At 43.9% G+C, this 13023-nt stretch overlaps 1 long non-coding RNA gene across 1 annotated transcript in view; it reads left to right on the top strand.

Annotated features, from left to right (window-relative positions):
- The window catches only part of LOC127487354 (uncharacterized), a 45357-nt gene extending 33489 nt beyond the window's left edge, over positions 1-11868 (top strand). The window contains exon 6 of the long non-coding RNA XR_016215749.1: positions 11343-11868. This is a non-coding gene — a long non-coding RNA (uncharacterized LOC127487354). The remainder of the gene's footprint in view (positions 1-11342) is intronic.
- Positions 11869-13023: the final 1155 nt, after the last annotated feature.

The raw sequence follows: 13023 nt of genomic DNA, 5'->3' as shown, positions 1-13023 counted from the left end.
GATTTTGGGGCGGCGGATTCTGTCCCGGTTGCCCCTCTTCCAGGCCAGCTCTCTGCTGTGGCCAGGGAAGGCAGTGGAGGATGGCCCAAGTGCTTGGGACCTGCACCCCATGGGAGACCAGGAGAAGTACCTGGCTCCTGCCTTCGGATCAGCGTGGTGTGCCGGTACAGCGCGCCAGCCATGGCGGTCATTGGAGGGTGAACCAACGGCAAAGGAAGACCTTTCTCTCTGTCTCTCTCTCTCACTGTCCACTCTGCCTGTAAAAAAAAAAAAAAAAAAAAAAACAACCCATAGAGACAGAAAGTAGATTAGTGGTTGCCAACAGCTAACTGGAGAGGGGGATGAGGAGTGACTTTTTTTTTTTTTTTTTTTTTTTTTTTACAGGCAGAGTGGACAGTGAGAGAGAGAGACAGAGAGAAAGGTCTTCCTTTGCTGTTGGTTCACCCTCTAATGGCCGCCGCGGTCGGTGCACTGCAGCCAGCACACTGCGCTGATCCAATGGCAGGAGCCAGGTACTTTCCTGGTCTCCCATGGGGTGCAGGGCCCAAGCACTTGGGCCATCCTCCACTGCACTCCCTGGCCGCAGCAGAGAGCTGGCCTGGAAGAGGGGCAACCAGGACAGAATCTGGCATCCCGACCGGGACTAGAACCCCGGTGTGCCGGTGCCGCAAGGTGGAGGATTAGCCTAGTGAGCCGCGGAGCCGGACATTTTTTTTTTTTTTTTTTTAACAGAGAAAGCGAGGTCTTCCAACTGCTGATTCACTCCCCAAATGGCCACAGTGGCCAGAGCTGAGCTGATCAGAAGCCAGAAGCCAGGAGCTTCTTCCAGGTCTCCCACATGGGTGCAGGGGCCCAAGGACTTGGGCCACCTTCTACTGCTTTCCCAGGGGCATTAGCAGGGAGCTGGATTAGAAGTGGAGCAGCTGGGACTTGAACCAGTGCCCATATGGGATGCTGGCGCTGCAGGCCAGGGTTTTAACCCTCTGCACTACAGTGCTAGCCCTAGAAGTGACTTCCTAGAGGGTATGGGTTCCCTTTCTGGGCGATGAGAATGTTTGCAACTAGATAGCAGTGATGAGAGCACAGCACTGTGAATGTTCCAAATGCCCCGAACTTGTACACTTTGAAATTATCGACTTTATGTCTTTTGAATTTTAACTAAAACAAAAAAGAAAGAAAAGGCAGGGAGAGAGAACCAATAGAAGGGCAGTCTACAAAGCAGCTGACCCAACACACTTCAGAGTTGACAACATAAACAAAACCAGTGAAGGACTGAGGGACGCTCACAGACAGCAAGATCCTAGGGATTCCAGCTAAATGTCTTCTGGGGATCCCGGAAGACAAGGGAGATGTTGGGCAAAAAGCACAGGAAATGGAAAAAAAGTATAGATTTTAGTTTATGATAAGATATCAGCATTAGTTCACTCACTGTAACCCATGGCACACACTATTGTAAGAAGTCAATAAGAAGGAAAACTGGGCGCAGGGAGCATGCACATTCTCTACGGTGTCTTTCCATTTTTCTGTTACGAATAGCCTGGAGGAGGAGCTGCGCTATGATCTCATCCTATCTTGATTACATCTGCAAGGACCTCATTTGTAGATATTCCTCACATCATATTCATAGACACCATGGTTAGAACTTCAACATGTCTTCCTGGCAGACATAATTCACCCCATAACGGAGCGTTTATTCTTTCCCTCCTATGGTAGACACATAAAAACGTTTTCAGAGACCAGCATGATCCCATGGGTGGGCATTTGGAATGAATGACGTGTAGTTTTTTAAAATCTCAGCAAACTTAGGAGGTAGGATCCTAGTCACGCCCCCTCACTTTTTACTCCATTGTGCAGGCGATGGAAGTAAGGCCCAGAAAACATGAGCCAGTTTTTCCTGTGATGCACAGTTGGGAAATGAGGAATTGAAATCTAGACTGTTTTCAAAGTTCTTCCTCACTCCGCCAAATTGTTCTCAGCCTAGACAAGTTTTTAATGACTCCAACCAGGAAACTGAAAGCTAACAGGTTGCTGACTGGAGGCTTCCGAAACATTCTCGTGCCCCTCCATATGGGTCTGATGTCTTCCTGTCTCGCATCTCCTGCCTCTGTCCTCACTGAACCAGGGGCTTGTCTCACACCCTGGTTTCCAAGCCTTTCTCCCCACCTCCCACCACTCTGGCTTTCAAGTTTGATTTACTGATTTCTACTTGTCTAAATGATAAAATCGAGAAAGCTTTTACCAAGTAAGTTTATCATAGAAATGTAACTATTGCAGATATTGTGCAAAATGGTTCTCTCTTTTTTGAAAAAAAAAAATCCAGGCAAATACATTGGTGTCATTAATTTGAATACTAAGTACAACGTTCTGCTTGAAAATCCACACGATGAATAAGAAATCATAATTCTGGCAAGGCAGAGGCATCCTTCAAAGCCATCGTTTGGATAACCCGTTGACGGTGCTGTGATAGTTGCCCATTGATGGCTGATTTAGAGTCTAGCACGTGTGCCATTACCTTTCTGGAGGATATATTTCATGCATGCTCGCATTTTACCAGCAATCCCTGACTCTGAAATGGACTGGGTTACAAGGTTCATTGCATCTTTGGAATTCAGAATGTTGATCACACCCTTATAAAGAACCTACTGTGTGCTTGGCTGTGGCAGCAAAGCATTAAGAAAAGGCAGCTTAGGGTCCTTGCTTTCAGTTTAAATGTGATGGATGTGATTCATTGAATAGCTGGTCTGAGGTATTTAGGCCTCTCTAGGTATCCTGCCCTTGGCCTTCAGTTCCTCTGACACAGGCTAAATGTACTGACCCTTTTTTTTTTTGGCTATGGGGTTGATCATATGACTTGATTTTGACCAATGAGATGTTAGCAGATACTACAATGTAGACATTGAAAAGTTCCTGTGCAGTTGGGCTTGCCCTCTGCCAGGGGTGTGAGAAGAGCTCTGTTAGGTACTGCTGTCCTTCCTCCCAGCCCTGGGATCCACATGTGTGCTCACCTCCTCCTGCTCCGAGGACCTATAGCATGGGCGCAGGTGCCACAGTCAGTGCACAGGGGCCCAAGAGAAAACATATCCTGTGGTTGCCTTTTAAAAAATATTTATTTATTTAATTGATCTGAAAGGCAGAGAAGGAGAAGTTAGGGGAGGGAGAGAGAGGAGTCCTATCTATGGGTTCACTCCCCAAATGCCCACAATGGATAGGGCTGGGGAAAACTGAAGCCAGGAGCAAGGACCTCAATGCAGCTCCTCCACATTGGTGTCAGGGGCCCAAATACTTGAGCCATCACTTGCTGCCTCCCAGGGTGCACATTAGCAGGAAACTAGAATTAGGAGTGGAGCTGAGAGTGAAGCCCAGGCACCCTGATATGGGATAGTTGTGAGACTGTTATGCCTGACCAACCACCCTCCTTGCTATTCTAAGTCACTGGGATTTGATGTTGCCATCAATGATAGAGATGAGGAGAACTCTCCCTCTATACAAATTGTTCCTAAAACCTGTCTGTAAGTACTGGGGCAGAATGACGTTCTGTCAGTTCTGCATCCTCTACTTCATATGCAAAGTTTCCTATTAGTCCCTCCAGCATCACAAGGGAGCCTTGAAAAGATGTATCTGGCGTCTTTGATGAAATGGTTGAGGCATGGCTCATTTTTATGTTTTTAGGGTATTGGTGTTTGTCATTTTTATCCATGCTCATACTAGTACCTTTATGAAATAGAAAGTATGTGGGTGGCTTCGTTTTTTTCTCTTTTCTATAATGCATTCTTGTGGATTTGTTATGCTCTGGGAAGTGAGTTGAAGGGTCTATGAAAGAAGTATAAGTAACATGTCATTTGGCCAGGGCTAGTTGCAGTATAGTCTAGGAAACTGACATTTCTGTCTTCTCACAGTGCTCAATAAGTTAGATAAGAAGGGAAAAATGGGTAATTAGTAGGAAAACTACAGATGTCTTCCACACCAGGGAGTCACAAATCCAAATGCCTACAAGGACTGCAAGATACGGAAATGAGTGCTTCTTGCCATTGGCAACACCAGAGATTGGTGAGAATTATGAAAAATTTAAGAGGTTATCTCCCACCAATAGATGTATAGCTTTGAAATTTCTTAAAATAATCATCTGTGGGGGCTGGCGCCATGGCGCAGTAGGTTAATCCCCCACCTGTGGCACCGGCATCCCATGTGGGTGCCGGTTTTAGTCCTGGCTGCCCCTCTTGCAGTCCAGCTCTCTGCTATGGCCTGGGAAAGCAGTGGAGGATGGCCCAAGTCCTTGGGCCCCTTGCACCCACGTGGGAGACCCGGAAGAAGCACCTGGCTCCTGGCTTCGGATCAGCGCAGTTCCAGCCATTGTGGCCATTTGGGGAGTGAACCAATGGAAGGAAGACCTTTCTCTCTGTCTCTCCCTCTCACTGTCTATAACTCCAACTCTCAAATAAAATAAATAAAATATTTTAAAAAAATAAAATAATTATCTGTGGAATTTGAGTTTTCAACATCCTCCTTGGATGATGCCTGTTACAATTGAAAAATATGTTTCAAGGGTCAGTCATTGTGTATTCATTCTGTAAGATTAATAAACATTAATTTACCATCCACTTTCTCGGGATTTTCCAGGTTGTGGTGTGTGGGTCCCATTCTGTGGTTATTGTATTCAGAAACCACAAATTCACATGTGGCACAAATTGTCTAAGCTAACTAGGTGATGTGTTGGCACGATATATATGACTTTAAAAAAGTTGGTGGGGCCCTTCATGAATCATAAAATACAAATTCATTTAACTAAAGAGTCCCTAGTTTCATGTGACCTATTGTTTTGCATTTTCTCACTCATCAGGTATTTAAAAGCAAAATCACTATTGTGTGAAGGTCTTGATAGTTTTTATGCTACAAAGAGTTCTCACAGGTTGGGAAAGTCTACTGGGCACTGGGGAGTGCAGAAATGATGAGATGAATGTTTCAGAGGCTCAGAGTTTAGGAAGCTCACAGCATAGTAGGGGTGAAGGGTAGTCTAGACATGAATCCCAATTCAAACTTACCTAAGGGAGAACAGGCCTGCATTGGTTATTTGGCCAAAAAACTCAGAATTAAGCACTTAGCACATCCAACTTTGCCTGGATCCAGAGTCTAAACTGTATTTTCAAGAGTTCCATTCTCCCTGTTTCTTGGTTTCACTGTTGGATTTTCTCTGGTCTTCATCCCTCCCGTCGAAGCTCCAATAAGCCTTTACAGAAATTTTTATTTTAGCCATTGATGGCCAACTTTTACTCCCACCTTCCATTTCTTTTTCCTCTTGGAGCCACTGACTTTGTTCTAAGTGGCTGAGTGTCTTAGAGATGGCTGCTCCAGCTCTAAATTTGGGGGTTGGCCTTGATTGTCCAAGCCAATTGTCTTGGTCCCATTCCCTTTTCTATTGATTTAAGGCATGAACATAAGCAACATTCAGGCAAGGAAATGTGAAGTGAAATCCAGGAAAGCTTTTCTTTTCATTAAAAAGAAATACAATTAGGAGACCTTAAGGTATGCTACCTCATAGCCCTAGCCCAGGCAAGAGAAATATTAATAAGGCATGGATTCCTGAATGATGTAGAGGAGACTAACAATTCCAAGAGCAGTCCCAAGTCTAGACTCCTAGCTGCATGATAAAATAATTTTCCATATTTTGAATTATGTAAGGTTTTATGTTATTTGCATCAAAAGCACCTTGGATATGGACTGGGCCTTGGGCCAAGTATTGAGGACAGGAAATATGTAGGGAATACCCTCTGCAGCTACGATGCTTACCCTCTACTGGGGCAGAGGTGGCTATCTTACTCCAGTTTATTAAACTTCTCCCTCTCTGTAAAGTTAACCAAACTGCCTAAAGGGAGTGAAGGAAGAAAGACATGAGGGAAAACTCAATATGTTATGCACAGAGTGGTCCCTGATCAAATGCTGTGGCCTTGCTGGGAGAATCAGAAGCCCTTTGAGCAAATGTCTCTTGTTTCCCAGACACAAATTTACAGTGCATGGCCCTCCCCTGGTGGGCCAGGAAGTCCATCCCTCCCACGAAGGAAAACACACTTCTCCATTCCCACTTTTAAAACTCCAATTATGGGCACAATGAGGATCAGTGGAACCCCACCAGCACTAACAAAAATAAAGCACTTAGCTCATGCAATCTTGTCTCTTTATTTTCAATATCACTTACAATGTAAGCTTTTTTACAAAATCAAATCCTTTCTCACCAATGATATGATTTTCCCTGAAAAGGCTTTGAAGTATCCCGCCGTTATCACTTCTGTACACAAACATTAGCAGAAGCCCCGCTAGGCAGAAGGACAAAAATAATTGTTGAGCCTTCGTTTTAATTTAACCTTTTGTGAATTCCTACTTTAAAAAAGTTCCTCTTGACTTAGTGGCATCATATTGAGATAATTTATGAGGCAGTCCATTCTTGTGAAGACAGCAAATCCCCATGAATCTTTTCCCCCATGAAAGACTGTCTTGGACCCTTCACCCCTTTTAATTTAGGTTTCTTGCTCTCTTTCTTTACCATTTGCATGGGTCCTTTTGTCACCTTAACATTCTTGTCTAATGGTTTCTGTACAATTAAGGCATTATGGAGGTGAGCGTTAATATGTCTCTGAAAATTTATGAAGACCATATGTCTTGGTGTTTGCAAAAGGATGTGCCAGAAATGGGTTAGGATGCAGGTGCTCTGCTCTTCCAGTTGATATGGGAGTGAAGTTCATGATCTTTCATATTGGTGGTGGGAGTAAGCAGAGACCATTGTCAGGAAAGTGTGACGAGACGTCAGTAGCCAGCTGGTATAAATCAGGAGAGAAACAGAGTTGAAGCTGTGTTAATATCAGGTTTGGCATAAGAGTGGCTAAAAACAGGAAAAAGCACTTGATCTAGTGGTTAGGATGGCTGCTTCCATGGCCACACATGAGTACTTGGGTTCAAGTCCCAACTACGATTCCTTACTCCATCTTCCTGCTAATGTAGCCCCTAGAAGGCAGTGGTTATGATTCAAGTAATTGACCTCTGTTGCCCACATGGGAGACCTGAATTGTGTTCCTTGTTCCCAGCTTGGTTCCAGCCCAGCCCCAATCCTTGTAGCCATTTGAGGAATGAATCAGTAAATAGGATCATGCACTCTCTCCCTCACTCTCTGCCTCTCTCTCTCTCTCTCTCTGGTACATAGATGAAAAAATTTTCTTTAAAGTATGGTATTTGTAGAGCCTTTGCTGATTTATTAGCCATGTGACTATGTGCTACAGCCTTTGTAATCTTTAGTTTCTTCATTTGTGAAGTAGAGGTACATTAGAACACAACTCCTTACTGAGGTTCACCTGGCTCACCTGCTCTGGCCCCTACCTTGGTCTCAGCTCTGTCTTCAGCTTTTCATTGGGCTCTCACCACACTGGCATCTTTCGTACTCTCCAGTGTTATGGCCACTACCTCCCACCCCAGGGCCTTGGGCCATGCTGTAAAGTGCTTTCCTCCAATTGCTCACAGGGTGGGCTCCCTCTCTTCCTTCAGGAGCCGGGTTGACTTTTACTTCTTCACATAAATCCTGATCCTAGCATAGTTCCACAAAGGCAGACTTGAATAGTTTGCTGGGGAGGCAACCCTACAAATCAAAAATGTAGGACAAGAGAGTCAGACGAGATGATATTAATGAGAGATTTACCTCTGTGGGCATCCCAGCCTTATGTTGTTGGGGAGACTGTATAAACCTTCCTTAGAGTGGTCCCATGAAGAGCCAGGAAGCTAGGGTGGTTTTCTACCTGTTCTCACCCTTTGCAGGTAGACAGTCACTCTGGTGGGTGCTGATGGTTTGACATTTCCAGTCTCTGCTCCCATATACTGAGCATGACGTGGCATACTCCAGAGAATGCCCTGTGAGAGGGAGATGCAGGTGCTGGGGCTAGGAAGCTGTTGGTATGAGGGAAGACTGGCTGTCGTGGCTATAGGTGACACCACAGGTGGGCCAAGGGAACATGGGTGGGATTCTATCTCCTACAGTCCTCCATTTTTCTCTGTTCCTCCACTTATCATAATTGGTAATCATACTTTCCTTGTGTATTTGTTAAATTGATGTATCAAAGGGTCCAAGAGCCCAAGAGTGATGGGATAGCCTCAGTCATTCAACACCAATATGGCAAGGACATCAATCACACAAAGCTTTGCCCACACTACGTGAAATTTCTACAAGTAGAATTGCTATGTCTAAGCTAGGAGATTAGATCATGCCTTTGTTAGTAACGTTTTTGAGATTCTTCATGGACTCAAATAGTACAGGTTCAAAGTTTAGGAATGGTGGCAAATTAAGTCCTGAGGATCTCAAATATTTTGAGTCTCTTGTTAATGAACCCGAAAAAATATTTTTTTTCTTTTCTAAATTGCATAATCAAGATGGTTTTGAAGGTTTTGATGATTTTGCGTGCCTCTGTGTGTGTGTATGTGTGTGTTTGGGTTGCACTAAATTCCCATTCAAAACTTCCCTGAGTGCTTTTCTGTTTGGTTGACAAGTGTTCTGATCAACACTTTCCAAATCTCTAGTTTACTCAAAGCCTTCACCCTCTCCAGCCAGGATGTGTGACTACAAACTCAAAAAAAAAGGAGAATTTCACATTGACAAATGTAACACCTATGATGGGAATATGCCGGCGAGTGTCTCTCTCCAAGGTTAACTAGAGACAATAATTACTTTCTCCAGAGATCGCCCAAGTGACATGCTGCTGTCTTGATTTCATTGCTGTTTTACGATGTGCATTTCTCGCCACTTATAAATGAAACAAATGAGGTTAGATGGCAAAGATTACGAAGGGAATTAGCAATAATGAGCCTAGTAACAAAAAACATTATTATAGAAAATTGAGTTGACCTTACTTTCATAATTATTCACCTTAATTGTTTTTTGTAGTGTAATTTGAATGAAATTAAATAATACTAGTATTCCCTCTGCCACTGACAGGGGATTTCATGTAAAGATTAATAATTTTCAAAACTAAAGATTTGGCTGTCATTTCAGAGGTCATTGATGCTATTCCAAGAAGCTACTTGCCCCCCACATGACCGTGAACCAACTCTGCCAAGACTGTGATTTACCCTTGGAGCACCTTAGGTCATGTGCCCTGGGGCAACTACTTCTAATCTTCATGGGATTCATTTCTCTCCTGATCCCAGACCCTTGCTCTTCCTAATTTTCCCACCAGAACATTCTCTGTTAGTTATCCATGGTCACATTTATGTGTGAGGGAGCCAGAATTTTTTGATTAACCAGGTGGGCATAATTTGAATCAGAAGTATAAAATCTTCTTAGGGCCCTCCTTGAAGGCATCACACTCATGACGCTGGGATTTAAAGGTGACTGAATAGAGCACTTTTGACTTTTACCTAATTTTGGACAAGAGTGACTTCAAGATGCATGGGTACTTCCTGTGTGTCAGACACGGAGTCAGGTGCTTCACCAGTATTCCCTCAGCTCCTCCTCCTCCTCCTGACCCCTGGTGCCAGTTCTGTTGTCATTCCACTTTGCAGACAAGGGAAGGGAGGCGTCACAGTTAAGTGAGTTGCATAGGTTCAAGCAAGGGGGAGTTAAGTTTTGTGTTCTTATCCCTGCCCCATGAAGCTGAGCTCTTAGTCAATAGGGTGGAACCAAGGAAAGCCCTTCAGCTGGCAATGCTGGTGCTGGCTATCAGGTAACTCAGGCTCCGTCTCTATGTGCTCACTTCATGTCTCTGCGTGTAACAGACTTCTCTCAACCTGAGTTTACACTTGCAAAATTGGAAAAATCACCTAACTTACTGCTGCCTTTGGTACCTTGGATAGAGTAGTGATTCTCTCCCGGCAGTTCATTGTGGTAGTTGCAGCTCAGGGCCACCCTGCAGTACACAGGGCAGCTCTCCACAGAGGGTGAGCTGGACCAGAAGGTCAGTAGTGTGAGGTTAGGTTTTAATCCCTGGACAAAAGGACCAGAGAAACAAGTCTCACACTAAGTAACTAATTAGTCATTTACCTTACTTAGTTGACAGGGAATCAGTTAACTAGCTAATGATATAGACGCTTTGGATTGAATTGACTCACAATTGTTTCCCAATTAATATCTGATCAACTTATGGATAAAAAAAAACTGTGAATTTAATTATTTTATAAATTGGCCTCTTTGTTTAGTGAAATGACAGTGTGTCTACATGTGCTTGCTTGCGTATGTGGATGTGTGTGTGTATACAGGGATATTGCACAGAGAATGAATAACTTTTGCCTTAAACTTTTATATCAGCAGAGCCTTGGACAGTACATGGGTGATCTGCCTTAACCCTCATCACAATACTATTGCCGTGGTCGACCTCATTCACGGATGAGATTCTGTGGATTAGAGACCGGGAATTTGGCCAATGCTGGCAGAGCTCTGGTCGATGAGAGGCCAGAGCTCCACTGGGCCTGTTCTGGCACCAAAGTCCAAGCTGTTAGCTAGGATGTTAGAAGTACCACCCAATCCACAACCCTTTCATTGATTTTTGCTGTATCCATAAGACACATATATTATTATTTTCCTGAATTTTAAAAATTTAAATAAATTTGATCCCCTCTCCCGCCTCCCCGGAATAACCTGAAATCGTGGGTTCTCCATACTGGCATTTGCTATTTTCCTAATAAATGTTGGGGGACTCACTGCTCTAAAACCACACCTGTATCAACGTGAATGTGTGATGATCAAGCACTCCACAAGTGGAAATTGTAATCATGGACTGTTCATCTCGGGAAGGGCCTCTCCGGTAGTTCTGAATGGCAGAATTTGGTAAGATCAGCAACGTCCAGAGTGAGGATGAAGAAGAAGGTGAAAGGGAATGCTTTCCAGGGCCCCTGCGATGGAACACAGTCACCGGAGCGCGGAGGGCAGGTCAACTCCTCTCTGCTGCGCGCTCGTACACGGTATTCAATTTGACAGAGGACCGTGCAGTAGCTTCCAAGTGGGGAAATGGGAATTAGCAACATTCCCTCTCCAATTACTAACTTCACAGAAATGCAAACAGCTCAGCACAGGGACTCATTGTCTGTTCCCAGGCTTTTGGTGAACAAATACATTTGATAGTTGCGACGACACGTGGAGAAATAGGCCCTGATCGTCAATGAACGCTCGAGTTCTTCCATTTTGCTGTCAATAGGTTTAATAATTGATTGTGGGGGAAAACGCAATAGGGTAAGAACAATACCAGGTTATCTCAAGTGTTCTAGAGGAATGATTTGTGTCAAATTAGGTATTTCTTTCTTTTTTTAAGAGCATACACCGTGCCGTTCACAAGGTAAATTGTTACTGATTCAAGCTTTTTTCTTCCCCCTGCATTTAGCTGGGATAGACCCCTGTGGCCAATCTTCTGTGAATAAAATTGCCTGCCTCTCCTAGGAGTGAGTCAGTCTTTCCATCTGCAGACTTCGAGTGGAAGTGCGGCTGGCGTGGGGTCAGGAACATCGGAACCAGAGTCGAAAGAGAAGGAGGTGGATTCTTCTTCCTCCTCGTGATTAACACACTTTCTCGGTCTTTCCTGGCCAACACTTGTAAGTAATGGCTGCATGGCTAATTGCAGTATTTCCTGCACTTCCCCATACATGTTCAGCTTGTACTGAGGCAACACAAGGAAGTGCTTTGGTGAAGTAGATTCAGAGTAGTCCCATCTTGTGTAATTCTTACTATTTTGATCCCCACCCCCAGTGGCCTCGTGAAGTAGGAAGGATGTTTAACTTGGGGTTCCACAGTATGAAGCCAAGTGCCAGCTTCGTCATAATGTTAAATGCACTCTACTGAATTCTGTGATTGACGTCTGCCTTTGCGGCTGTCCTGTGGCCTTGCGGGACGTGACCTTACACAGGTGTTTAAAAATAGCAGGTATTCAAAAAAAAAAAAAAAAAAAACTTGACTAAATAAATGAATTCTTCCCTCTCTGAACTCTGTTTCTAGAGCAGTTGTTTTCAGCCGGTGGTGATATTGTCCCTGAGGGGACATCTGGCAAAGTCTGGAGATAATTTGATGATCAGCACCAGGATGGGTATGGGAGTATTATTTGGTGGGCAGAGGCCACGGGTGCTGCTCAACACCCTGCAGTGTGCAGGCCGGCCCCACAGCCTCTGGTTTCACTAGCATCTGAGGGAGGAAGCTCTAGAGACATCTCCGACAAACCCAGGATGGGAGAGGACTTCTCTGGGAAGCTAACAAGGCTCCCTCGCACCAGCTCTTCTAAGACCGTGGGATGTGTCCTAGCAATGTAGTCACACGGTCGTGCACTTTTGTTCAATTTGCAGATGTAGGTGGCTACTGGGAGTTTTTGGATTTGATTCTGGGGAAGACCTGAGACTTCATTTGTGTTTAGTGGAATATTCACATGTGGCTATAGTTCTCTTTGTGTTAGATAAGACACTGCTCATTGTACTGGTGGAGGAATGGCTCCCAGAATATTCCTAAGCCCCACTTTCCCATCTTTCTCAGCAAAATAATACAAAGGTGAAGCCCGGGGGTCCTCAGAGGATATTTGTGTTTTCCAGGTGTTCAATGTGAGTGGGCAGTGAAGGAAATACAAGGTAGTCTGTGTAGAAGTTTTCTAATAACCAAATGTGTGAACTGAAGTGGAGGATTAATTTCTCATGAAGCCAAGGCAAGACAGGATTTCTTTCCTGCCTGAAATGCACTTGATAGTGCAGTGTATACAAATAAAGGCACTGGGCATTTTTTAAAAAAATGATGTCAAACAAAGTTTATCAGAATTGCTGAATTGTAAGGCATGAACCTATAGTTGCATTGTGAAGCCAGATACATCTATCTAATATGAAGTTACAAGTTTCATGGAGCCTATTTATAAAAATATGAAGCCAATTTCAATGAGCAATTAACCATGTAAAAGGAAAGCTTAAATTATATTACTATTTTTTATGGAAAATACTTTAAAAATCAGGTTACCAAATTGTAGACAACCTAAAATATGGAAAAGACATATATTATAGAAACACTTCAGGCAGTTAATTGAAAAGATTAATAAG

The sequence above is a fragment of the Oryctolagus cuniculus genome, chromosome 11, assembly GCF_051225735.1.
Source record: "Oryctolagus cuniculus isolate XC-2025 breed Fujian yellow rabbit chromosome 11, ASM5122573v1, whole genome shotgun sequence".
Classification (NCBI taxonomy): Eukaryota; Metazoa; Chordata; class Mammalia; order Lagomorpha; family Leporidae; genus Oryctolagus; species Oryctolagus cuniculus.
Note: the sequence above shows the minus strand (reverse complement) of the source record. Positions and strands in the feature narration are given on the sequence as shown.